Consider the following 27,680-nt stretch of genomic DNA (forward strand, 5'->3'; position numbering starts at 1 on the left):
CACCACCTTACCAATTTGTTTCCTGGAACACAGATTACTGCTTGCAGTTATCAGTTTAATCAATGTTTGTGGAAACCAGTTCAGTGTTGCGGCCTCGCTCCAGCCTGTAAGGAAAATGAAAAAATTTGCCACCATATAAAAATGTGTTCTGCTCTAGCACATCTTCTCCTGGAAATGTTGGATGATAGGTGAAAGTCTATTCAAAAGAACATGCCTGAAAACCAAAAGCTTCAGACCTTTTATGACTATTTTGTGTACCAGTGGGTTGATAAATGGTTCAAAATTGCTCTGAGCACTATGGGACTTAACTTCTGAGGTCATCAGTCCCCTAGAACTTAGAACTACTTAAACCTAACTAACCTAAGAACATCACACACATCCATGGCCGAGGCAGGATTCGAACCTGCGACCGTAGTGGTAGTGGGTCGATAACGAACATGTGCTAAGAAAGACGTGGAATTACAGTAGAAGACGGCATCACACTAACAACGTCTCAGAGAGATGGAACCGACGAATAAATACATCAGTATCAAAACTTCAGCCGAATATTTACTCATTAGTGAAAAATCTTCGAGAAGATGCAGAGTACCACGTCCACCAGTTTGGTCGAATAATTTTAAACTTTGATGGGAAAAGAAGAAAAAAGTCATCAATGAAAACTGACAAAACGATAGCAAATGCTGTAAAGAAACTCCAAATTGATAGGAATTTATAATCATTTCTGACTTCTCTGGCCTACGCACAGATATTAAAATGAAGAAGAAAAGTCACAATCATTGAAAAATTTGTAAATATTGAAAAGTACAATAATTTAATGTAATCATTGGTAATCTGTAAATATTTTAAATAAATTTAATGAGGGACGATAAGAGATTACCTACTCTTGGTGTTTCCTGGAAACGATACAAAGTCGGCTAAATGTTTCTTGAAATTTGTAAAATATTCCATAATGAAGGCTGAAAAGGTTTTTCTAGGGAATAATAGCAGAATTCGGCATGAGAGGTCTTTATTAGCGGACACCGAATACAAAATAGTTGCAGCGGAAACCCAGGCATATGACATGCAATGTAATCCATACTTTCTCCCTCCGTTAGAAGATGAGCAAATTAGCATGAAACTGATAAAGACAAAATAAATTATTATATTGCAACCTTTCAACGTATATTAAAATTAATTTCTAGTAACCCGTGTCTTAGACTACAGCATGTCTGTTGAGGATGCTGCTTGGTTCCAGATAGCAACCAAATTTTAAAATCGTGTCTCTTGTTTTCGAGCTTTGAATTTTTAATATGATTTTAGTGGTAGCGCACCACAATTTTCACTTGCCAGATTTTGGGGGACTAATGACCTCAGAAGTTAAGTCCCATAGTGCTCACAGCCATTTGAACCAGATTTTGGAGGTACATTCACAAGACATAGTTCAACAGTTCTGTGAATTCATTTTAGGAGGAATGTTAATAAACTGTTTTCAATGTTTATTTCAAATTTCATCCTTACATTTTCTTTAATTATCGGTACATAAATGTGATGATAAACAAATAAACCGATAATATGAATAGATAGAAGTATGCAAACACATCAAGACTACTTCCTGCAAAAATTTCATTCAAATTGGTTAATATTTATGATGAAAAGGTGGGACTGAGCTTAGCAAAACACACTTATAGTAAAATTGGTTTTAACATTTTGTCTAAAAATGATGTTACTACACATCCCATTAAAATCCACCAGCATATAATGTTTTCCCTTGCTGCTTATATGAGGTTTCTTCTTGTAATTTCAAGATCACGATAGCCTTTTTCTTGAATTTTATGAATAAAAATCTACTCACAGTCTTCTTGAGGAGGTGCAGTCGTAGGGATATCTGATTGTAAGCCAATGCCTATTTCCGTGGAGCTTGTTGATTCTGCTGAACAGGATTTCAGTGTATTTCCTAAATTTATATTTACACAACCAACACGAAAAGTAATTGATTTTCAATGACTACATACTAATCGTTTGGCTTCAGTTTTCCTGGAAATCATGCAAATTGTTTTTCCCAGTTTGAGTTTATACCACGTTCGTAGTAAAGATGGTTCTGTTTAATGGTGATAGAAATCAAAAATTATCTCTGGCATCTTTCGGTGTGCCACAGGCCCTTTATGCGGTCTGTATTTCAAACATTTCTTAGATGTACTTGTAATTTGTATACAGCCAATTCGTTCTGAGATCTAGAATAAACACTCCAAAGATGTGAAATAACCATTACTTTTGTTTTTGAAAGAACATTGAAATTTCAGTGTTGAATCTCCTCTTAAAAAGGGGAGTAGCTGTTTTTAAATAGATGACAAGTAGTGTCATGGTCGGGTTAGGAACTTCAAAGCGATCAGACACATCTTACAAAGAGTTGCGCAGTTTCATTGATTTTCGGGCTATGTTGGCAGTTAGAAACTCGGCGACAGTTAGAACTTATACACCTGTAGCGTGACTTTTGCGTGATCAGTTTTATGGTAAAATTACTCTCGTAGATTTCTGTTTCCACAATGTAAATTTTCACGACTTTACAAGTCTCCAACTATGATTACGATGATGTTTAGACTTACATGTACATGCTGCTTTTTTACGCAATGGAGAGAACGAAACCTACCCACCTCAATAAAGAGTGCGAAATCCACCCACAGAAGCTCACAGGCAGACTTCAGTGTAAAAGTTTGTCTTCGAAATTAGCATTATCGAAAAATGGTACCAGGCATTGATCCTTCAGTGAAAATCAAAATAAGTAATATTCGTTGCCAGTCTGTGTTTTTATGTTTGACGTTTAAATAAAATGGTAATGAAATGTAAATTTGTCGTTTAAATTCCGTCCTAAAACTGCAGTCATCATAAGGCTGCAATAGTCGTAAGAAGTACAAGGTTTCTTACTTAGCTGCCCAGGTACTTTGCACTGCCAAAATATTAAGAGATGTTGAATGTCAATGTCAGTTGCATCTGTGGAAAGCCGGTTAACTCGGTAAGAGCCCCAGGCTCCTTGCAAGTGTCACTCCGTGCAAGGGTTCCAAGCTCTTACTGCAACATCTGCGTGGCAGAAAAACCTTGGTGCCTTCATTCGCAGAACAAAAACAATTCCATTCCTGTGCATAGGTCCAACCAATCATAGGTATTGTAAATTCTGTCCTCATGAATGTTGTAAGTCCATAAGTGATTTTGTCAAAATTTTCAAAATAGATAACTTTTACAGTTTATGTCAAGAATCAGTAGATTAAAAATGTGACCGTTTTTTATCGTTTCTTGGTTCTCATCATTGGGATCAGTTATGTAGTCGAAAATGGGCTTATAACCCGAAACCTAGGTCTCACAGTAAGAACAAAGTCTGTGAAAGAAGGCTAAAAAACTGTTTCGTTTGGTTAATACAGTATACAATGCTTCACCAAGAACCGACAGTTGAATCAGTTAAAATAAAGTACAATTTTATCCGAACTGTTGTATATGTGCTGAGGCACCGTAGCTATTTACTCGCAAAAGCCCCGACTATATTCGTCCACTATTTGAGAATCAGAGAACTTAGCAACTTTAGCAAACTTGAAACACAGTTTCTAACCTTCATTAAGCTTTTTCTCTTGCACAACAATATCTTGGAAGGAGAAAAGTTTGTAGCTTACTTCATTTTCGCTGTTCTTGCAGTAGAAGTACATCATCAGGCATGATCTTTCTGCTCATTACTACTTTACCACAAACTCTCTTTACAACACATTTTGTAGACTGTATCCATACATACCACAGAATGTACTTGCAAAATTATGTCATTGTAAGACACATAGTTCAGAATATATGACGTCATAAACTTTGAGACGCGTCAAAAATTAGATTTCGCTTAAAACTGAGCGCAAATTATCCAGGCTATATTCGTCCAGTGTTTCATAATGAGAGCACTTAGCGACATCCAACAAACTTTAAACATATTTTCGAATCTTTTCTCAACTTTTCCTCGCTTACTTGCTTAATGTCAAATATTCAACGCATTAACTAATTTCTAAAGTACTCTGACGTTTGAAACTTGTTTGAACATTGGTGTTTGCTTCTCTATTAAGAATCATGGTTTATAGGTATGTTGCCTTTATAACTTATAGAATTGGGGTAGAGGGTAATTATAAAGCCCATGAAACATTTTGAAAAATCGTGGAAGTAAATACCTAAGCTCATAACGAAACAAATGATACAGTACGTGAAACGGAAATTAGAGATTTTTAGAAAGTAGTGCCAGCAAGACAGTTTGTAAAACCGCCGACAGGGCTGCCATCGAACGTAGCGACTGTTAACGACGGTGAACCAGACGGATACAGCATTCTATATGCTGGAATTTGCCCGTTTCAGTCTGTAGTGAATGTGCAATGATCTTTCCGAGGCAAGTTTCGGAAGACACCACCATTCGATAACATAATCACGTAGAATTCGAGGAGGATGGTTGTTTGTGCTATGCAAAACACTCGGACCATCTAGGCGTTTCAGAACAGACCGTGTGATGGATGTGATGTTGCAAAGCCCGACAAAGGCTACAACAGATATAATCAGAACTGATCATCCCTCGGCAAACAATGTGGAAAATACAAAATTGTTAAGGCTTTCGTGGCCACTTGTTGACAAACTGCCTATTGGCTTCTGTCTCGGGTTCTTCGGCCGACGTTCATCTAAAGATTTTTCTGACGTTTCGCCAGCACGAGTGGCTGGCATTGTCAAACCTTCACCCTCCATTGCCGGTGGTGAACTGGAGGCGAGCTCGCGGCCGCAGACTATATGTACCTGGCGCGCCAACGTCCGAGGGCTTCTCCGCGGTCATTTCCTGTGCGGTTCTCCTCTTGCTACCTGCGACGGTCGTTCGCTGCAGTACGGGAAGCCAGGATCCGTTTACCTTAAGGCTTTCCTCTTTCTTGTTGAAACTGTTCGCGTGTTTTTGGATTTCTACAGCTTCTCTGAACAAGCGCGTGTGATAGTGCTTCTCTACAGCCAGAACTACCGTGTCGGCGAATTTTATTACGTGGTCGGTCTCATTCAGTGCGTGCTCTGCCACGGCCGATTTCTCCACCTGCTCCAACCTGCAATGTCGCTTATGCTCTTTGATCCTGGTGTTAATTGATCGTCCAGTCATTCCGACATAAACTTTTCCGCATGTGTATGGTATACGGTATATTCCCGACATTGCAAGTGGGTCTCTTTTCTCCTTCGCCGATCTAAGACACTCTTTGAAAATCGTCTTTACGCCGTGTTTGCGCAATATACGGCCGATTCTGTCCGTCACTCTGGGAATGTATGGCAGAAAGGCCGTACCCGACATTTCTTTTTCTGGTTCCTTACTTCGCCGAGTGTTTGGCTCTGTTACACTTCTAATGTAATTTGTGGAGTACCAGTTGCTCCTCAGAACAGTTTCCAGGTGTTGCATTTCTCGTTTGAGGTGTTGAGGCTCACATATTCGTCCTGCTCTCGTTACGAGCGTACCAATCATGCCTCTTTTCTGGCTCGGGTGGTGGTTTGACAGTTTGTGCAGGTATCGGTTCGTGTGTGTCGGTTTTCGATACACGCTGTGTCCCAGGTTTTCGCCGTCCCTTGTGACCAGCACATCTAGAAATGGCAGTTTCTTGTCCTTTTCTACTTCCATGGTAAATGTTATGTTGGCATGGAGGCTGTTCAAGTGTCTCAGGAATTCACCGAGCTGTTCTTCACAATGGCTCCACACCACGAAAGTATCATCGACGTACCTGTACCACACCTTAGGTTTGCAAGTCGCCGAGTCCAGTGCCTGTGCTTCGAATTGTTCCATGAAGAAGTTGGCCACCACTGGACTGAGAGGACTACCCATGGCGACGCCTTCCAGCTGTTCGTAGAAATCGCCATTCCACGTGAAATAGCTCGTGGTGAGACATGCATGGAAGAGCTTTTTGATGTCTTGCGGGAACATGGAACCGATGTGCTCCAGTACGCTCGTAACGAGAGCAGGACGAATATGTGAGCCTCAACACCTCAAACGAGAAATGCAACACCTGGAAACTGTTCTGAGGAGCAATGGGTACTCCACAAATTACATTAGAAGTGTAACAGAGCCAAACACTCGGCGAAGTAAGGAACCAGAAAAAGAAATGTCGGGTACGGCCTTTCTGCCATACATTCCCAGAGTGACGGACAGAATCGGCCGTATATTGCGCAAACACGGCGTAAAGACGATTTTCAAAGAGTGTCTTAGATCGGCGAAGGAGAAAAGAGACCCACTTGCAATGTCGGGAATATACCGTATACCATACACATGCGGAAAAGTTTATGTCGGAATGACTGGACGATCAATTAACACCAGGATCAAAGAGCATAAGCGACATTGCAGGTTGGAGCAGGTGGAGAAATCGGCCGTGGCAGAGCACGCACTGAATGAGACCGACCACGTAATAAAATTCGCCGACACGGTAGTTCTGGCTGTAGAGAAGCACTATCACACGCGCTTGTTCAGAGAAGCTGTAGAAATCCAAAAACACGCGAACAGTTTCAACAAGAAAGAGGAAAGCCTTAAGGTAAACGGATCCTGGCTTCCCGTACTGCAGCGAACGACCGTCGCAGGTAGCAAGAGGAGAACCGCACCGGAAATGACCGCGGAGAAGCCCTCGGACGTTGGCGCGCCAGGTACATATAGTCTGCGGCCGCGAGCTCGCCTCCAGTTCACCACCGGCAATGGAGGGTGAAGGTTTGACAATGCCAGCCACTCGTGCTGGCGAAACGTCAGAAAAATCTTTAGATGAACGTCGGCCGAAGAACCCGAGACAGAAGCCAATAGGCAGTTTGTGAATGTGGAAAATCATTTGTAAGCGATGAAGAGTAAAGGCGTACAAACTGCAGCTCCTACAAGCCACAACACATAACGACAAATTGTGCCGTACTTGTCCAGTACATCAGGAGTGACGGTAAGATCTTCTGCTGCAATGTGGTCTTGCAGATATTCGAGGTTCTGTGGCTGAGGAGAACATAAAGGCTATCCTTGATCTAACTCAACAGTAAAAAAGTCTCAGGCATCAAGTATGGCGACCGTGGTGGATCTCGAGCAGGGCGAGGTCAGCAGCGCAACACAGCCTATCCAACCCATCCAGTGACTCATTCAAATAAAGTGAGACACAATTGCAATGATATGTAGAACCATATTGAAAATGACGAGTTCGCAAGCAAATTAACCTTCAGTGACGAAGCCAATTTTCAGTTTTCGGGCAAATCAACTGACACAACACACATACAGAGGACAGAGAATCGACGTGCGACTGTCGAACGACCGGGTTTCCGAGAAAGTTAACGTGTTTTGTGCTGTGTCCAACAAGACAGTTCATCGATCCCTCTTCTTCACTGAGGAAACTGTCACTGTACTTATCTCGATATGCTGCAATTGTAGCCCATGCCAAAATTTGAACTTGATATCAGGGATTTCATCTTTCAACGAGATGACGTCCCTCCACATTTTCACAATTGTGTCTCACTTTATGTGAATGAGTCTCTGGAGAGGTCGGATAGGCTGTGTTGCGCTGCTGACCTGGCGCTACTCGATGGCCACCACGGTCGCCATACTTGATGCCTTGAGACTTTTTTACTCTTGCGTTAAATCAAGGATAGCCTTTATGTTTCTCCTCAACCACAGAACGTCGAATATCTGCAACACCACATTGCAGCAGAAATTCTTACAGTCACTCCTGATATACTGGGTCGAGTAATGCCAGAATTGTACTACCATATAGACGTGTTTCGTGTGACAAAGGGTGAACACTCAAGCGGGTTTCAGACCTCCATCCACTCATTCGTTGAGCAGTATGGCGTGGCAGTGAAGATAGCTAAAAGAAAGGCGAAGTCTTAAATTTCCCGTTTAAAAAAGCTTTCACCCTGGAGAGTCGTACAAACACACCGCTGACTGACCATCGAACTGACAGAGTTGAAACCAAATAACCCGCCAGGTACGGATGGAATCACAGTTCGGTTTTACACAGAGCACACTACGGCACTGTCCCCTTACTAAGCTTACATTTATCGCAAATGCCCAAATGCCTCGCCCAGCGCAAAGTCCCTAGTGACTGGAAAAGAGTGTAGCTGACTCCTGTATCTAAAAAGGATAGAAGAAAGGACCGCAAAATTACAGACCATTATCTCTAACTTCTGTCTGCTGCAGAATCCTTGAACATGTTCTCACTTCGAATATAACAAATTTTCTTGAGATCGAGAAGCATATGTCCACGAATCAGCATGGTTTTGGAAAGCATCGTTCCTGCGGAACTCAGTTTGCCATTTTCTCGTATGATATACTGCAAACTGTGGATGAAGAGCAACAAGCAGATTCCATATTTCTACATTTCCGGAAATCATTTGACGCGGTGCTCCATCGCAGGCTGGTAAGGAAGGACGAGCGTATCGAATAGGTCCTCAGATATATCAGTGGCTCGAAGATCTCTTAAGTAATAGAACCCAGTGTGTTGTTCTCGACAGCGAGTGTACATCAGAGACAAGGGTACCGAAAGGAATGCGCCGGGAGTGTGATAGAACTGCTGTTTTTTTTTCTGCGTACATAAATGATCTGGCGGATAGGGTGAGCAGCATCTGCGCTTGTTTGCTGAAGATCCTGTGACGTACGGGAAAATGACGAAGAGGATACAAGATGACTTAGAAAAAATTTCTAGTTAGTGTGATGACTGGCGGCTAGCTCCGAATGCAGAAAAATGTGAGTTATGCGGATGAGTAGGAAAAACAAACCCTTAATAAAGTGCCGAACCTGAATGACTGTAAGAGGACGCAAGATGACTTACAAGGGAACCTCCCCATCGTACCCCCCTCAGATTTAGTTATAAGTTAGCACAGTGGATAGGCCGTGAAAAACTGAACATAGATCAATCGAGAAAACAGGAAGGAGTTGTGTGGAACTAAAAAAAAAATAAGCAAAATATACAAACTGAGTAGTCCATGCGCAAGATAGGCAATATCAAGAACGAACTGAGGTGGGGGGTGCCATGGTCCCGTGGTTTGCGTGAGCAACTGCGGAACGAGAGGCGCAGTCTGCTTTCGGCCGGTGAGCGCCGAGGACGTCTTGTTTACGTCCCGTCCGCAGTGTCGCGGTCCCGTCGGCAGAGTCGCGAGCGCGCGTAGTTTGTTTACTTCCTCGCCGCAGCTAATTCTCGCGTCCGTTAACACTGAGTCGCCATGGCTCATTCGTACAGAAAAGCTACCATCAAGATCAGCTTCCAGCCCGACTACGCACGACCACGAGCCTTTGAAGTCGAACGATTCATCCGTGACGAAGTTCAAATACCAACACAGCACATCATCGGTATCCACCTATCCATCACAAGCAGCGTCGTTTACGCCAAGATGGTCGATGACGAGTTATGTCACGCAGTTGTGAACAGATGCGCAAACACTCTCAAGTTCAAACACTCCGATGGTCACATCGGAGAGGTTACTGTTGACCATGCTGGACTAGGATTACGCACACTAAGAGTCTTCGAACTCCCTTTCGAAGTACCACCGGACGTCGTTACCTCAGCTTTCCCCCCTTATGGGACGGTAATTAGCCACGTGGCCGAAAAATGGAACACCTTCGAGACGTACCAAGTCCTCAACGGCGTCCGACAAGTGAAAATTGAATTAAAGAAACATGTGCCGTCCTACTTAGTCATAGGTGGCTGTCGAGCAATAATAATGTACGACGGCCAACCTCGTACTTGTTCTGGTTGCGGCCAGGAGGGTCATGTCCGCTCGGCGTGTATTCAACGTCGGATTACACAACTTCCATTGCATGACACGACACCACCTCCTACGCTCACGGCCCTCCCCCTCAATTACGCAGAGGTGACACGATCGACCGTCATGACAGACGACAACCCCCCCCCCCCCCCCGGAAGACAAGAAGCGTTAGAATGCGCACCTGTCGCCGGTCCTGGATTGACCAACACCATTACGGTGTCTGCAGGGGTTGAAGAACGCCGCCCATCGACTCCACAAGAAGATTCGGACGAGAGAATGGAACTCGACGCTAGGGTTGTACCGACCTCTGCCTTTCTCCCTGAGGGGGATGCTATACGGGAACCACAAACTCTTTCGGACTCAGAAACCCACGTCCGCAAACAAAGGTCACCGAGAATACATAAAAAGCGACGTCGCACACCCTCAGACGATTGCCTCCAGCGGACGTCTTCTCCAGTTGACGACCGTACGGCCGACGAAACGACGAGAAGAATGGATGCCACGAGATCGCCCTCACCTGTCACTTTGTCTGATTTTGACAAATCCGTTTCCGCTCCCTCGGACAAACGGATGGCCAGCACAGCGCCCGCCGTTGGTACACAACCGGAAACAACTGCAGATTCACCCTTAGTCACTCAGCCCACAAGTGTTCTGCCGCAACCACCGTTAACTTGCGGACCTTGGGCGGATGACATTGAAGACGATTCTACGGCCGCTGTGGTGGATGAGGAGAGGGGTCTCTCCTCCCACACCTCGGCCCCTCCCGAGTAGCAACAGATGACGGCGCGGACGCGGCCAGCAGATCACAGGCCCCACCTTTTACGGCGACACTGACGGCAGCCCCCACCGCTGAAGACGATCTACAAACCTATCGCTTAACGACCATCAACATTAACACCATTCGGACACGTACGAAGTTGTCGCTGCTCCAAGACATGCTCAATGCAGCAGACGTTGACATTGTCTTTCTCCAAGAAGTCTTCGTCGAAGATTTCCCGGGTATGTATGGTTATACGGCTCATGTGTCCCACGCCTCGCCAACTAACAGTGGAGTCGCCATTCTCCTCAGAGAGGGCCTCGAGGCGGACGAAGTCCGATATCTCCCCGACGCTAGAGGAATGGCCGTAACGGTGCAAGGCGTCCGGTTTATCAACGTGTACGCCCCTTCCGGAACGAATCGCCGTCGTGACCGATCGCTCTTCTTCGCAGAAGGAATAGCACCGCTTTTTCAGGGCAGGCACGATGACTTGATATTAGGGGGCGATTTCAATTGCACCCAAGCACCTAAAGATCAGCTGCCACGCCATTCACCGTGCCCCGCACTTGGGACACTCATCGGCGATCTCCAGCTAGTAGATACATGGGAACATGTCCGAGGAAATAGACCGGGATACACCCATTTCACGAGTCACTCGTCTAGTCGCATCGATAGGATTTACGTCTCCCGTTCTCTCGCGGCAACGGTGAGTGACGCGGAGGTGTGGCCAGTAGCCTTCTCTGATCACGAGGCCTATATATGTGCCGTCACCCTTCGTCGCCAACGGGTGTGGCGCAGCCGACATCCCTGGAAATTAAACCTTGCTCATCTCGCTTCTCCGGATTGTCGAAGCGCCATCGAAGACACGTGGAGTTTGTGCGTCCGCCACCTCCCAACGTATCCTACGTCGATTAGTTGGTGGTTAACCTGCGCCAAGGCGGCCCTACGGCGAACATTTATTACGTATGGTCGTGAGACTGCTGCTTGGAGGCGGCAGACCCTTGATTTTTATTTCACCGTCCTTCGCGAATGCGCCTCCTTGCCACCCACACCGGAACGACAGCTGACAGTTCAGAGTGCGAAAGCACAGATCGTAGCCCATATGCGCCGACACCTCGAAGGGACGATCGTCCGAGCGCGGACACAAGACAGACTCGCAACGGAACGACCCACCATGTACCACGTCATCCGAGAACGTACACTGCGAAGACGGGCGCTGATACATGCCATCACCACTGAGGACGGCCTTCATCACACCACACAACGCGATATTGCTGCAGCCTTCTTCGACCATTACGCACGACTTTATTCTGCTCAATGTTCCGACCCGATGACGGTGACAGCAGTCTCACAACTGGTTTACGGCATTGTTCCACAGGATTTACAAACTGAATTATTGAACGACATTACGGAAGACGAAGTTATCGACGCCATCGGTAAAGGAGCGGCGAATAAGTCTCCTGGCCCCGACGGGCTCCCTGTGGAGTTTTATAGAACTTTTCAGTATTTACTGGCTCCCAAGTTAACAGACATCTGTCGGGAGCTTATGTCCCCCGCGGTGCCGCCCCCTGCGACCTTCGTAGAAGGAATAATTATACCGGTTCACAAGCCTAAAGGTGGGGCTCGAATACAAGATTACCGCCCGCTAACACTCGTCAACTGCGACATGAAGATATTCACCAGACTATTAGCAAACCGTCTACGACCGACCCTACCTTACGCCATCTCTCCAGATCAGACTTCCCTAGGGGGTATCAACAACATCCACACAGCACTGTGTCGATACCGTGACTTAATAGCCCTAGCCAGGGCACGCCGCGTCCCGGGAGCGCTGGCATCACTAGATTTTAGCCAAGCGTTTGATCGAGTGGATCACGCATACCTAACGTCCGTTTTCCAGCACATGCAGTACCCACAGCAATTCACAGCAGTCGTGATGCGCCTACTCCGAGGAGCGACTTCCAAAGTGCTCGTTAACGGGCGTCTCTCGCAGTCCCTCCCGATTTTCCGCTCCGTCCGTCAAGGCTGCCCCTTGTCGACGTTACTATATGCTCTGGCACTGGAACCGCTCCTCTGTGGTCTCCGTCAACGCCTCACCGGTCTTACCCTACGTGACGTCACATTTCGCTGTACAGCATATGCAGACGACCTGGTTCTCGTGTTCCGCAATCACGACGATGTCAACAGAGCACTAGAATGGATTACCACGTACGGTGTGGCTTCCGGCAGCTGTCTCAACGTCGCCAAATCGGTCGCCATGGCCATAGGAGACAGGTTGACCCCAGCGTGTGTCGAACCCCTATAGCTTCGTGGCACTATCAAATGTCTCGGAATAGAGTTTCACGACGACATACGGCGCACCGCGGCTCTTAACTACCGCCGCTTATTACAACAAATTCGGGTCCAGATCTTCAACCTTCGTCTGCGGACCCTCGACATTCTCCAAAGGACACACTTCGTTAATGTTTACCTCGCATCGCGCCTTCCACACATAGCGCGTGTTCTCCCAATACCGTTACTGATGGCTCGACGTCTATTAGCGGCATTCGGAGCCTACGTCAGTACAGGCATGCTCTTCAAAGTCAGTTATGAGTCCCCCAGAAAGGGGAGGTCTTGGCCTAGTCCATGTCCACGACAGAGCTGTGGCCCTGTATGTCAGCTCACACATCAAGCTGTGGCGCCACCACCCGGAAAGTTTGACAGGTTTGCTGTTGGAGTCCTTAGCTCCGCCGTCCATTATGCCCCTACTGACGACGCAAGACATACCCCCACCCTTCTACTACTTCGGGAACTTTTACATTGAACACAGCTATTTCCGTATCGCAGTACCACCGACGAAACAGGCGTCGGCGCGGGATATATATCATGTCCTACAGCAGAGGCGCCCACCAAACATCGTGGAGACGAAAAGCCCTCAGGTTAATTGGAAGGTGGTGTGGAAGACGATTCACGCGATTCCACTGGACACAGCCGTCCGATCCACATGGTACATCACAGTCAATGGTAAACAGATCACCCGATCACGCCTCCACAAGATAAACATGGCGGAATCGCCTCTCTGCGTAGACTGCGGGATACCAGACACGGACGAACACCGTCTCACATGTGGCGCGGCAGAAGACGTATGGCACTTGGTGCGACAAATTTTGTCGTATTTTCTACGAGTGACTCCGGAACACATTACACCTCGGTTTCTACTATTTCCGGATCAACAGTATTTCCCGCGCGCCAAGACCAACGCTGTCACGTGGATCCGTGAGCATGCGGTACACTACTTATTTCACGATGGACCTAAAGATGTATTAGACTTTTGGAACTACCTACAAGAACGTCATTGCAAGATCGTACGGAACCCAAAATACAGACAGTATTTTTCTAATTACTTAGGGAGTGCCCTACGCGACCCTCCACGCAGCTGGATCATCAACAGGTAGGAGAAGATACCCATTGAGTGAGCTGACATGACTAAGTTCGATGTGTAACAACATGATATACGTGAAGACGTACCTGGATGATGAAGCGTAAGGAGAGTAGCGACACACCCTTCTGTATCCTGTATGAAGCACTTTTTTTTTTTCGTTTTCCCCATATACATTACCTCGGTGTAGGAACGTGCCGAGATATTGTTTTCTTTTTCTCAGAGCACGATGCGGTGCTAGATACATTTATTTTTGTTGTGGTATAAAGTAAAACCACATAAAAAAAAAAAAAAGGTCCTTGGTTCAAGTCTTCCCTCATCTGAAAATTTTAATTTTTTTCTTTTCGCAAAGTTATGATCTGTCTGTTCGTTCATTGACGTCTCTGTTCACTGTAATAAGTTTAGTGTCTGTTTTTTGCGACCGCACCGCAAAACCGTGCGATTAGTAGACGAAAGGACGTGCCTCTCCAATGGGAACCGAAAACATTTGTCGCAAGGTCATACGTCAACCGATTCCTCCACAGGAAAATCCGTCTGGTATTTTCTATAAGACACTGGTGACGGCATCTGCGTCCCATGACTTTTCGCAAAGTTATGATCTGTCCGTTCGTTCATTGACGTCTCTGTTCACTGTAATAAGTTTAGTGTCTGTTTTTTGCGACCGCACCGCAAAACCGTGCGATTAGTAGACGAAAGGACGTGCCTCTCCAATGGGAACCGAAAACATTTGTCGCAAGGTCATACATCAACCGATTCCTCCACAGGAAAATCCGTCTGGTATTTTCTATACGACACTGGTGACGGCATCTGCGTCCCATGACAGGAATATGTTGTCGACCCACCTAACTCGTACACTTGGCGAATGAGTAAAAAGATTCTTCTACCTTACCCGATTTAGGTTTTCTTGTGGATGTGATAATCACTCCGAAAAAGTGATGAAAACATAAGAGTTTGTCACATAAACTGCAACAAATGAATGCAACAGTTTCACAGTCGCACAGTTTTCCCCGTGCTCTGTCAAAACATGTGTTTTTAACGTTTTCATATTTTTCCGTGTGTAGACCGTCAAATCCCAAGCAAATCTGAACATGTCCTGGAATTTTGGAGAGCGAAGTTTATTATGTGTGATTACCTGATCTTTGATAACTGTCGGAAAATAAAAAATTAAACTTTTTACGCGAGGGAAGACTTGCACCAAGGACCTCTCGTTCCACAGATGCTCACGCTAACCACGGGACCACGGCGCTCTGGAGCTCAAACTCTCCTTGATGTTGCCTATTTTACGCATGGACTACTCAGTTTGTATATTTTGATTATTTTTTTCATAGTTCTACACAACTTCTTCCTGTTTTCTCGATTAATCTGTGTTCAGTTTTTCAGGGCCTAACCACTGTGCCAACTTACAACTAAATCTGAGGGGGGTGCGATGGGGAGGTTACCTTGTTAGAAAAAATTTCTGCTTGGTGTGATGACTGGCGGATAGCTCTAAATGCAGAAAAATGTAATTTATGCGGATGAATAGGAAAAACAAACCCTTAATGGTCGGATAAAGTTCTATCCTGCTTGAAACAGTCACATAGTTTAAACATGTGGGCGTAACGTTGCAGAGCGATTTCAAATGGAATGAGTATGTGAGGCTTCTTGGGAGACTTTTGGGAAAGTGTGACTCATGAGTAAAGAAGACCGCATATAGGACGGTAGTGCGACCTATTCTTGAGTACTGCTTGAATGTTTGGCCAGTAGCAGGTCAGATTAAGGGAAGACATCGAAGCAGTTCAGAGGCAGGCTGCTAGACTTGTTACTAGTAGGTTCGGACAACACGTACGTGATACGGAGATGCTTCGGGAACTCAAATGGGAATCCTTGGAGGGAAGGCGACGTTCTTTTAGAGGAGCACTGCTGAGAAAATTTAGAGAACCGGCATTTGAAGCTGACTGCAAAGCGATTTCACTGCCGTCAACAAACTTTTCGCTTTAGGATCACGGAGGTAAGATACGGGAATATCGGGCACAGACGGAGGCATGTAGACAGAAGTTTTCCCCTCGCTCTACTTGTGAATGGAACAGGAAAAAAATTACCTGTAGTGGTACAGGGTACCCTCCACCACACACCTTACGGTGACTTTGGGCGTATGTATGTAGATGTAAAAAACATTTACAAACATCGTAAAAAAAAAAGTTTGAGAATTTGTCTTTGACATATTGTATCGCTTGTCACGTTGTTACTGGCCATTTATGTCTACCGGTTTCTTAAAATGTTTCATTAACATTAAAATTATCTGTATTTCATCAAACTCTGGAAATTCGTATCTCATCAAACAACATTTCCTTTTGATGATATTCATTGCAAGTTATACTAAAGGAAACAGAAACAACACTATCAATTGTAGGACAAGAATTTTGAATTACATATTAAACAATGTAAGCCATTCAAGACGCTATTATAAGTTCAAATGGCTCTGAGCACTTTGGGACTTAACATCTGAGGTCATCAGTCCCCTAGAACTACTTAAACCTAAGGACATCACACACATCCATGAACGAGTCAGGATTCGAACCTGCGACCGTTGCGGTCGCGCGGTTCCAGACTGAAGCGCCTAGAACCGCTCGGCCACAACGGTCGGCTGCTATTATAAGTAAGTGTGACGATCCCAATGATGATACAATGTTGATCCAGCTCACAGCTAGTCTGAAAAACCCGTATGATACAGAAGACATCAGTTTGATTTACGAAGTATCCAAAGGCGCCTCTTTTTAGTAACCATACATAGGATTAAACGTGTGATTAAAATCTGTGTTAAATCTGGCTCTTGGCATGAAGTGTGATTAAGGTTTCGTCCAAATATCAACACTATATGTACTGAACTCCGGTGAAAGCTGTATAAATTGGTGGTGGGCAGGAAATCGCGTATCTGTTAGAAATCACAGTGATTGAGAAGTCACAGATATCACAATAACAACTTTACACAATCTAACTGCGATTTCAGTCACAGTTAGGAGTCGCAAGTAGCATTTCACATTCAACGCCGTGAGCCATCTGTTGGCCGAATCTCGTACTGCTTTCTGCGATTTCAGTGACAAATCGCGGCTAGAAGTCGCAAGTAGCAACTAAAATGCGCAGTTAACAGTGCCATCTGTTGGCCAAAGTTCGTACTACGCTCATCTCTGCGACACGTTATCGAGTCTAACTGCGATTTCCGTGACAAGTCGCAACTAAGAGTCGCAAGTAGCAACTAAAAAGCGCAGTTAGCAGTGCCATCTGTTGAGCAAAGTTCATACTATGCTATTCGCTACCGAGTCAAACTGCGATTTCTGTGACAAATCGCAACTAAGAGTCGCAAGTAGCAACTAAAAAGCGCAGTAACATTCTTTTCCTAGTGGCATCTGTTGACCGACGTACGTACTTCGTTACGAGAGCCTTGTGCCTCACGAGATCGACGTGCTGTGTGTGACTGTGTGCATAATACTGAATATGAAGGGCTTATTTCAATAGTGGTACAAGTCCACTTTTGTTCATTTTGAGATACAGACTCCTAAAGTTAAATGAGTGCTGAAAAATCTGCAGTTGAGATACCAGAAATATTCAAGCATATGGCTTCTTGCTAGAGATGAACCTTTATTTATGTTTGTTTGGATCATTAATTTCAGAAACATTATAGACAAAAAAGTGGAGGTAATGGACTTGCACCACTATTGAAATAAGCCCTTCATATTATATGACGACATGCACATTCAGCATCAGTTATGGTAGGTCAAACACAGCTGTGACTCTGAATGTATTATATTAATAAGAAGCAACATTGCCTTTTTCTCCTGAAAATATCAAGTAACGTAACAAATGTGTTTGATTCTGCTTCCAATATGACAGTTTTGGTTAATACTCCACATGCCTACAGGACTTTGCAATGTTAACTCAGCAGAACTCAGACACCTGTATAAGTGTAGTGAAATAAAAACAGTATTATTGTGTCATATGAATGCCTCACTTTTGTTCCGACACAGTTCAAGACTCGGGAGAAAAGTTTTACACCTGGTGTTCTACATGGCAACTTCACACACAAGAACTTTTTGCCGACACTACTACCACCTACATAAGTAAGCTTTTCCTGTGTTACTTTCAAGTAATTCACTTAAGCTATTCCTGATTTAACTGTAAGATCTGTACTTCCCACTTTCGTATCAACAGCCTCAAAATGCATATTGTAGACTTCGGGATATGTTACAGGTCAGTGTCACACCAAGATTGTGGAGAAAGAGGGGGGGGGGGGGGGCGGCATGTCACTCTCCAACAAGTGTTTACCAATAAATATGTGGCGGAAAATTACGGGTATAGGACGGCTTAACATGTGGAAAATGAGATTATCATTATTCGCTCACTGTATTTAACATTTATTATTCCTTTAAAATCGCACAACAACTTCAATAAAGCACAGTTTAATCACTAATCTGCACACTTATTTCGCAATAATGTCACTTTTAAACTGCAAATCCTCTAAGAGCTCTCATGAATCTTCACGAGTCTCTCCCAACAGCCTTGATGTGGATAGATACGTACAGCAACCAGAACTGTGTCTGCAAAATCACAAGAATTATTAAACAATTTTTGCTGTCACTAATTACAAGCAATATAATTGACAGAGTAGATTGCTAACTTTTGCTGTAATGAAAGCCACTCAATGGGGTATATTTCACATTTGCAAGAACGATCCCACTTAAGTAATTAAGTCCATCGAAACACTTAGAAACTAACCTCTCGTTTGACGAAAACGGTCTAAAGACGCAGTGGCAATTTCTCCAGATCTGCTGACAATGATATTTTGAGTTATCACTTTACTGAGTGACTGAAATGTAGTTCGGGTACCTGAGAACATAACAATATGTTAGAATTCATTTTCTAAACACGAACGATTACGGTACTGTATGGCTACTTACATATTAATTACACTATTAATATTTTCACAGTTGTTTCTTTAATACAAGATTAAAGCCAACGGAAGAACAACCGTAAAACATAGTTACCAATGACAGGTTTGTTGAGATGCAATTTTCTGTGTGGACAGATGTAGCTTTTTCATACGGTGGTAAGTCGCAGAAATCGCGGAAGTAGCAGAAATCGCAGAAATAGCAGTGGCGGAGGGATACGCGACTTAGGTTTCTTAACTGCGACAAATCACAGTTAAGAATAACAGATACTGAAAAGTAGCATTCACAGAAATCACTGATATCGGAGAATCGCAGTTTAGCCCAACGCTAGTATAAATGTTTATGGCTGTTTCGTAGAACTGGTACTTATCCTTCAGAATGGCTACGTCACTTATTTTCCGAAAGCATTTATCTCGACTGCGAGAGACCGCATCATATGAAATAAAAAGAGGTTATTCGGAACAGAGTTTATGAACGATCAGTCACAATGCGCCGGAAGATATGGTATCTTGTCCTGGCAGACGATAGAGGAAGCTGTGAGAACTTAAAGGAGATCAGTTTGCAAATCCCGAACAAAGACAGAAAGACTAAATTGCAGTGATGGCAGGTGATAGCTGGGACCAGCGCCAAACACTGTCACAATGCACCTACGAGAGGTGCGGATTTTATAACTTGGTAAGGACGCTACAGGAGACTCAAGAGTATGAAATACACTTTTTTGTTGCATTCAGACTAACTGCTACCCTGAACGCTATTTATTAACATTAGAAAAAGCAGAGAATTCGACTGTTGAAGCAACGGAAGTCATTTTTGTTTTGCTTTAGGGTGCAAAAACAATTAGGGTCATACGCGCCCATGCCAGAACCGTAGAACACAAACAAAAAAAAGAAGTTGAAAACGACTACACTTTAATTTCAATCGACGGAAGGAAAGACAGCTAAAAGCAGGGACTTCGAGCATAGAGAAACGGAGGGTATAAAATGTCCTTCGGAATATTGCTACGACGGAAGAAAAGTAAAACGCGGTCGACAGCCCGCGCGTCGTTCACTAAAAAGGCCGGTGACTATGAGTCCATTGTACGAGAGCTAACAGAAGTAGGAATCACTTTCAGCATAGTAAAGTACAAACATTTAAGCAGCATTCCAAGAAAGAAAAAGACTTGCATCGGAGCTTACCCGATGCTCTGGTGTCGAGCGACATGGAGTGGGCGTCCCAGTCGTCTGACTGACGGCTCTTCTAAATACGAGAAGCTGGAGTTTTTAAAGGATTGTGGCAGAGCACGTTTTCTCCCTGTCTGTAGTCGGCCCGGACCCTCCAAACCACCGGCACTTCATAGGCATCAGCCAATCTGACGTGAAGCTCTGCTCCTCCCTGGTGCCTCTGATCAACCATGTCCAGGTCCTTTCCCTTCTCATACTCTGTAGGCGGGAACGTTCCTGGGCTTTACACAAACAAACTCCATTTTTGGTAGCAATCAGCTAAAAGTTAAACGTCACTATGTCTCCTAAAACGGCTAGCAACAACAGGGTTTTTGTTGTGTACATAGTCCCGCGTAGTCAGTGCGTACACAACTTTCCCACTAGAGCTCGCCCCGCTAAGCACAACAGCGCACTACGAGATGGCGCTGCCTTAGAGACGGACCAAATTATGCTTCCGCCGATCCACGTATTAATATGTCACGCACCCAATGAGATTCCTACTAACGTAGAACCTTTTCTCCTCACGTATCACACTTGCGCAGTGATACCTGAACGCTCGAGGTATTATAACGAGTGTACAGACCTCCGATTAGTCAGTCTGCATTTGTCTGCACCAGTCTGTACAAGTCTGCATTAGTCTGTACCAGTCTATAGTCAAGTTTCAGTCTGCACCTAATAAGATTATCATATTCCTGTACACAGCCATGAAGATAAATGAATAGACGCTTCGTCAAGAATCACGGATATGTGAGAATAAGATTGATGTACCAATACCAAAGGAACTTCAGATTGTCGATTGTAAATAGCATTCAGAATCAAGTTAAGTAATTTTATGTTGTTATTATTTTAATAAATGTGTGTGAAAATTAATCAATTTCTGTTTAAAGTTGGTCACCGTCAATCTGCTACTCTAAGCGTGCAAGTGGCATTTCTATCATCTGACCTAATGGCAGAAGATAAACACGCCACGATCAGACCACGAGACATATTGGTGACACTCGCCTACTTCGTTAGACCGACAAGTCAAATAATCTGATGGTGTGTGTACCGAAGGTCTTACAGTAAGCACACCACAGTTTTACGTAACTTTGCCACGCCCTACTTCTTTCACGGGAGTGCGGACCACTCTTCCAATAGTCTGAAGCTTGCTGCATGTGGGGTAACGAACCGATATGAATGGCAAGCAAAATACAGCAATGAGATAGGTAGTGCCAGTCGACATACAATTAGGAGTAACTTTGTGAATTTCTTCCACGGGACGGGGTGAAAACAATGGCAGGCCGGATCCGGCCACCCAGTTTCTAGGCAGTGTATGGAGTTACCAGTTGATTCTTCGATTTGAAACTTCTACCCTGGGACAGGTGTCCAGAGCGTCTGTAATTTCGCAAGCCTCTACCGTTGCTGTTTACCTCTTGTAACCTAAACACTACTGTCCATGGGGGCCCACATGCGTTGTGTCTCGGGCTTCCTGTTTTCGTGTTCCCTCACTGGCTTCCAAACGCCTGAAGCTTAACAATACGTGACAATAGTGCTTCTCAGAAAATTTTGGAGATATACTCCAGAAAACAGTGCTTGACGTTCTGCACGTTCTCGGAGACAGTAATGAATTGAAAAAGTGTAAAAGAAGTCTCCAGTCTCATTTTTTGCAGGTTTTCACGAAGCTAGGCGTCACACCAATGATGAAAATGTAAAGTTCTGCACTTGCCAAGATTTAAAAGCGTGGTATCTTTTCATTAACAGAATTAATGAGTCAGAACATAGAGTCATATCATTTAAATATTTAAGAGTAACGATATGTTGAGATACGGGCGAAATGATCTCAAAGACTCAGCTGCAAGCAAAACAAATGGAAGGCTACAATTAAGTGGTATTATCTAGAGAACTACAGCTTGACAACGAGAGAGATTATAAACAAATCATCATTACTTCAGTACTGCTCTACTATATGGGATCCCTATCAGGTCTGAGTAACGCTGTTGTCAAGCCTATAAAGAAAAGAACGATGCGAATGTTCACGGGCCTGTCTTACTGGGATGATAGTTTACTGAAACGGTGAAAAACCTTACCTGGACGATAACTCAAAGTAAGACGTCCTGCATTTCGCGAGAACCTTGTACCGGGTGTCCTAGAAGTCTCTCTTTGATTACAAACATTCATAAGGCATAAAATACGTTCTATTTACATACGTACTGTTACTTTGGTTCTTACAGGGCTCATTAGCCGGCCGCTGTGGCCGAGCGGTTCTAGGCGCTTCAGTCTGGAACCGCGCTGCTGCTACGGTTGCAGGTTCGAATCCTGCCTCGGGTATGGATGCGTGTGATGTCCTTAGGTTAGTTAGGTTTAAGTAGTTCTAAGTCTAGGAGACTGATGACCTCAGATGTTAAGTCCCATAGTGCTTAGAGCCATTTGAACCATTTGAACAAGGTTCTTTGACATAACAACAGCGGAATCAGACACTAGTTTGCAATCAAAATGTACTCAAAGCAGAAGAGAGGCAAGCCCAATGGGTCCTCTAGTACCACTAGACACCATCACCGAAAAGTCCAGAGAAAATTCCAGACGGTTTACTATAGACAGCCACCAGATGTTAAGAGCATCAAGACGTGGTACAAAAAGTTAAAGGAAACAGGAGCGTCTTGATCCCCCTAGAACAGTCAGGCCTGGAATATCGCCTGGTTATCCTTCGGGCAGCGAAAGGATCACAAGTCTAATATATATATATATATATATATATATATGTGTGTGTGTGTGTGTGTGTGTGTGTGTGTGTGTGTGTGAACACAAAAACTTGAATATGTTACAGGCACTTCAGTATAAAGGATACGTGTCTATGTGTCATAATATTTTTACCTTATGCATATTTATAATAATGGAAAGACTTCTGGGACACTGTATTTTAGGGCAGAAATACTGGCGGTAGTAAAGCTGTGAAGAACGGGCGTGAGTCGTGCTTGCGTAGCTCAGTTGGTAGAGCACTTGCCCACGAAAGGCAAAGGTCCCGAGTTCGAGTCTCGGTCCGGCGCCACAGTTTTAATCTGTCAGGAAGTTTCATATGAGCTGCAGAGTGAATGTCTCATTCTGGAAATAAATATTTCTCTTCAGACCCCTCTATCACACAAGATCCACAGCAACGGTCATTTATAACGTAGGGAAGTAACTTTTCTTTATAAAAATTAGTAAAGCAGAATTACAATGTGTTGAAGCAATTAATAATAATAATTACTTAACAAATACTTTATACCAAAATTTTATGAGAACTTTATGAAAATGTTTTCGAAACCCTTACTGCCTACCGCCCACCGCGAAACCTGGAACACCTACTAGTGGGCGATAGAGACCAGGTCTACTACCATTGGACTGAGTGGATATGGGTTGGTACCCAAGTACTACCTCAGTTACACCATCCGCAAACATTTAAAAACTGTTCGCACTCTGTCACGTGCGTAATCCTACGCGCAGACAGTTGGGGTGCATAAATCCCGTCGTGGGGGGATAAAGGGGTGGCGGCAGGAAGGGTAACCAGCCACCCTCTAACCTAAGGATGTAGGATTATGGTAAAAGAAGACGAATATTAATGCCAAAGTGAACAGTTCGCGCCGGCCGGCGTGGCCGAGCGGTTAAAGGCGCTACTGTCTGGAACCGCACGACCGCTACGGTCGCAGGTTCGAATCCTGCCTCGGGCATGGATGTGTGTGATGTCCTTAGGTTAGTTAGGTTTTAGTAGTTCTAAGTTCTAGAGGACTTATGACCACCGCAGTTGAGTCCCATAATGCTCAGAGCCATTTGAACCATTTTTTTGAACAGTTCAGGTCACTTACCCTCGAAACATACAACTGTTTCAGAAGTAAGCCAGTATTTGAAGAGGTGTTATTGTGGATAATTTAAATAACAAAGCTGTCGTTAAAAAGTCTGCAGTTTTAATTAAGTCTAGAGCTACAGGTGTTTTGACACGATGTCCACACAAAGATAACACTGCTGTGTCTTGTGTGTCTTGTTTCTTTTTTTAATGAGTGTTATTAAGGGGACATGCTTGTGAAAATGACCAAAAATTTGGAAAAAGTTTCTTGGTCAAGAGAAAGGAGCATTTCATGCTGATTTCAAAAATGTGTAGTTTATGGGCATTATCATTTTCCGTTCGTTCTAAAATTGAGATTGAACGTAATGTTGCACAGGGGCTGCGCCCATCTGTCAGTTTGAAGTGCGCCACAATACGTGATGCATTATTTTGTTCGTCCGTTTTTTTTTTTTTTGTCGTTAGTTACGGATTGTTAACACAGGTGCATTCTAGAAGGCACTGACTCTCGGAAGCAAGGTTCAGGCATGTCTAGAAGGCTATGTTTCGAATGTAAGAAAGATCTGAGAACAAATGATTTCGGAATTTCATATGCGTATGGTATTGTAGTTACTGTGTATTGTTTTGTTTTTGTGTGTGTGTTTCCTGTGCTACAAATGCCGAGAGTAAAGAAAATTACCCCAAACGAAAGTTTCGCGGCAACCAGTTCCAAACACAACCCAATAATACACATGAGTTGCTTCAGAAGTCGCCCGCAGAAACTGTGTCTATAGGCAGTGCTTCTAGACGTAAACTTTCGCTTTCTGAATGTAATAAGTACAAGCGTAGTAGTATTCTGAGCAACAATAACGACGTAAATGTTGTTGTGAACCTAAATATTCTGTCAAGACCTTTGAAGAGTGCCGTGAAATGTAAGTAATGCAATTGTGAATATAGTATTGACGTTTCTGAGGGCGTTTCAGCAAGGAAGAGTCTCTCAAGTCAGTTAGTGATTGCCTTTACTCATGGAAGATGCACAGTGATACTGTGACATCGCCAGTAACTAATAGTTACACAGAGTACGCGAAGGAACTTGCCCACCTTCTTGCAGCGGTGTACCGTAGGTCTCTAGAAGAGCGTAGCGTTCCAAGGGATTGGAAAAGGGTACAGGTCATCCCCGTTTTCAAGAAGGGACGTCGAACAGATGTGCAGAACTATAGACCTATATCTCTAAGGTCGATCAGTTATAGAATTTTGGAACACGTATTATGTTCGAGTATAATGGCTTTTCTGGAGACTAGAAATCTACTCTGTAGGAATCAGCATGGGTTTCGAAAAAGACGATCGTGTGCACCCCAGCTCGCGCTATTCGTCCTCGAGACCCAGAGGGCCATAGACACGGGTTCACGGGTAGATGGCGTGTTTCTTGACTTCCGCAAGGCGTTCGATGCAGTTACCCACAGTCGTTTAATGAACAAAGTAAGAACATATGGACTATAAGACCAATTGTGTGATTGGATTGAAGAGTTCCTAGATGACAGAACGCAGCATGTCATTCTCCATGGAGAGAAGTCTTCCGAAGCAAGAGTGATTTCAGGTGTGCCGCAGGAGAGTGTCGTAGGACCGTTGCAATTCACAATATACGTAAATAGCCTTGTGCATAACATTGGAAGTTCACTGAGGCTTTTTGCGGATGATGCTGTAGTATATCGAGAGGTTGTAACAATGGAAAATTGTACTGAAATGCAGGAGAATCTGCAACGAATTGACGCATGGTGCAGGGAATGGCAATTGAATCTCAATGTAGACAAGTGTAATGTGCTGCGAATACATAGAAAGAAAGAGCCTTTGTCATTTAGGTACAATATAGCAGGTCAGCAACTGGAAGCAGTTAATTCCATAAATTATCTAGGAGTAGGCATTAGGAGTGATTTAAAATGGAATGATCATATAAAGTTGAGCGGCGGTAAAGCAGATGCCAGACTGAGATTCATTGGAAGAATCCTAAGGAAATGCAATCCGAAAACAATGGAAATAGGTTACAGTACACTTGTTCGCCCACTGCTTGAATATTGCTCACCAGTGTGGGATCCGTACCAGATAGGGTTGATAGAAGAGATAGAGAAGACCCAACGGAGAGCAGCGCGCTTCGTTACAGGATCATTTAGTAATCGCGAAAGCGTTACGGAGATGATAGATAAACTCCAGTGGAAGACTCTGCAGGAGAGACGCTCAGTAGCTCGGTACGGGCTTTAGTTGAAGTTTCGAGAACATACCTTCACCGAAGAGTCAAGCAGTATATTGCTCCCTCCTACGTATATCTCGCGAAGAGACCGCGAGGATAAAATCAGAGAGATAAGATCCCACACAGAGGTATACCGACAATCTTTCTTTCCACGACCAATACGAGACTGGAATAGAAGGGAGAACCGATAGAGGCGCTCAAAGTACCCTCCGCCACACACCGTCAGGTGGATTTCGGAGTATGGGTGTAGATGTAGATGTAGTCGACAGTACAGTGTAAATATTCAGCTTGCTTATGCAATGCGATTTGTTGGAAGGGGAAGGAGAGCTGCCCAGACCTTTTGTGCAATGATGGGTTTGCCCCCACCTGCACTGAGATTTGACAGATGCAATAAATTAAAATATAATGCTTCATGTGGTGTAAGTGAACATTCAATAAAAAGAGATGCAGCATAAGCACTGGCCTTGTCTGAGAATACAGACATTGTAGCAGCATTTGATGGATCTTGGTAGAGGAGAGGTCATACTTCTCTGAATTGGGTTGTAACTGCCACCTATATTGAAACTGGTAAGATAGTAGATTATGAATGTCTAACAAAACACTGCCAGGGTTGTTCAAGTAAATTTATTGGCACCCATGTTTGTGTGAAGAACTTCTATGGCCCAAGTGCAAACATGGAAACGAAATGAGTTCTAAACATTTTTAGAAGATCAGAGGTCAGTCGTGGTGTGAGGTATGTAGGCCATCTTGGGGACGGAGACTGTGAAGGACACTCTACTGTAGTTAATGACAGACCAAATGGGGACACTCTGATAGAAAAGCTTGAATGTGTTGGGCGTGTATAAAAAAATGGGAGCTCGGCTGAGAAAATTATGTAGAGACATCAGTGGAAGAAAACTGTCAGACGGAAAACACATAGGTGGTCCAGGTCGTCTTACAAAAAGTGAAATTGATTCTTTGACTCAATATTATGGACTAGCAATAAGAAGAAATGTAGGACATTTGGAGAACATTAGATGAGCTTTTGGGCAACATGGTTTCACAGAGTGTCAACAGATGAAATCACACAGCATGGTTTGTGTCCAAAAGGGGAAGATTCGTGGTGCAAGTACTGGTTGAGCAATGCTACAGGCATACAATATACCCACAAGGATTCCTTACTACTTGCTGTAATGGACGCAATTAGGCCTATATATAGGGATCTGGAAATAAAAATCTACTTAGGAAATGTATGCATGGTTTCTCTCAGAACGCAAATGAAAGCTTCAACAGCTGTATATGGGAGACAATACCCAGAATTGTATTTTTTGGGCTGACAGTGCTGAAGACTGGTGTAATGGATGCAATAATAACATTCAATGATGGTGCAATTTCAAGGATCAATGTTATGAAGAAATTGAACATCCAGACAGGAAGGAATATGGCTTCAGCTGTTGGTAAGCGGCGGGTAACCGAAGCAGAGACAGCTGCAGAAGCTGCTACCAAGGAGTCAAGGATAAAGAAAAGAATGAAAAGAAAGAGTATGGAGGATAAGGAAATAGTAGGACGACTGGAGTATGCAGCTGGAATGTTCTAAACGAGCATAGTTGTAAGTTAATAAATCTGTAAATCTTCTTTTGCGATTTACCGAAAACTTGAATTTTC

Source organism: Schistocerca americana, chromosome 3, assembly GCF_021461395.2.
Source record: "Schistocerca americana isolate TAMUIC-IGC-003095 chromosome 3, iqSchAmer2.1, whole genome shotgun sequence".
Lineage (NCBI taxonomy): Eukaryota > Metazoa > Arthropoda > Insecta > Orthoptera > Acrididae > Schistocerca > Schistocerca americana.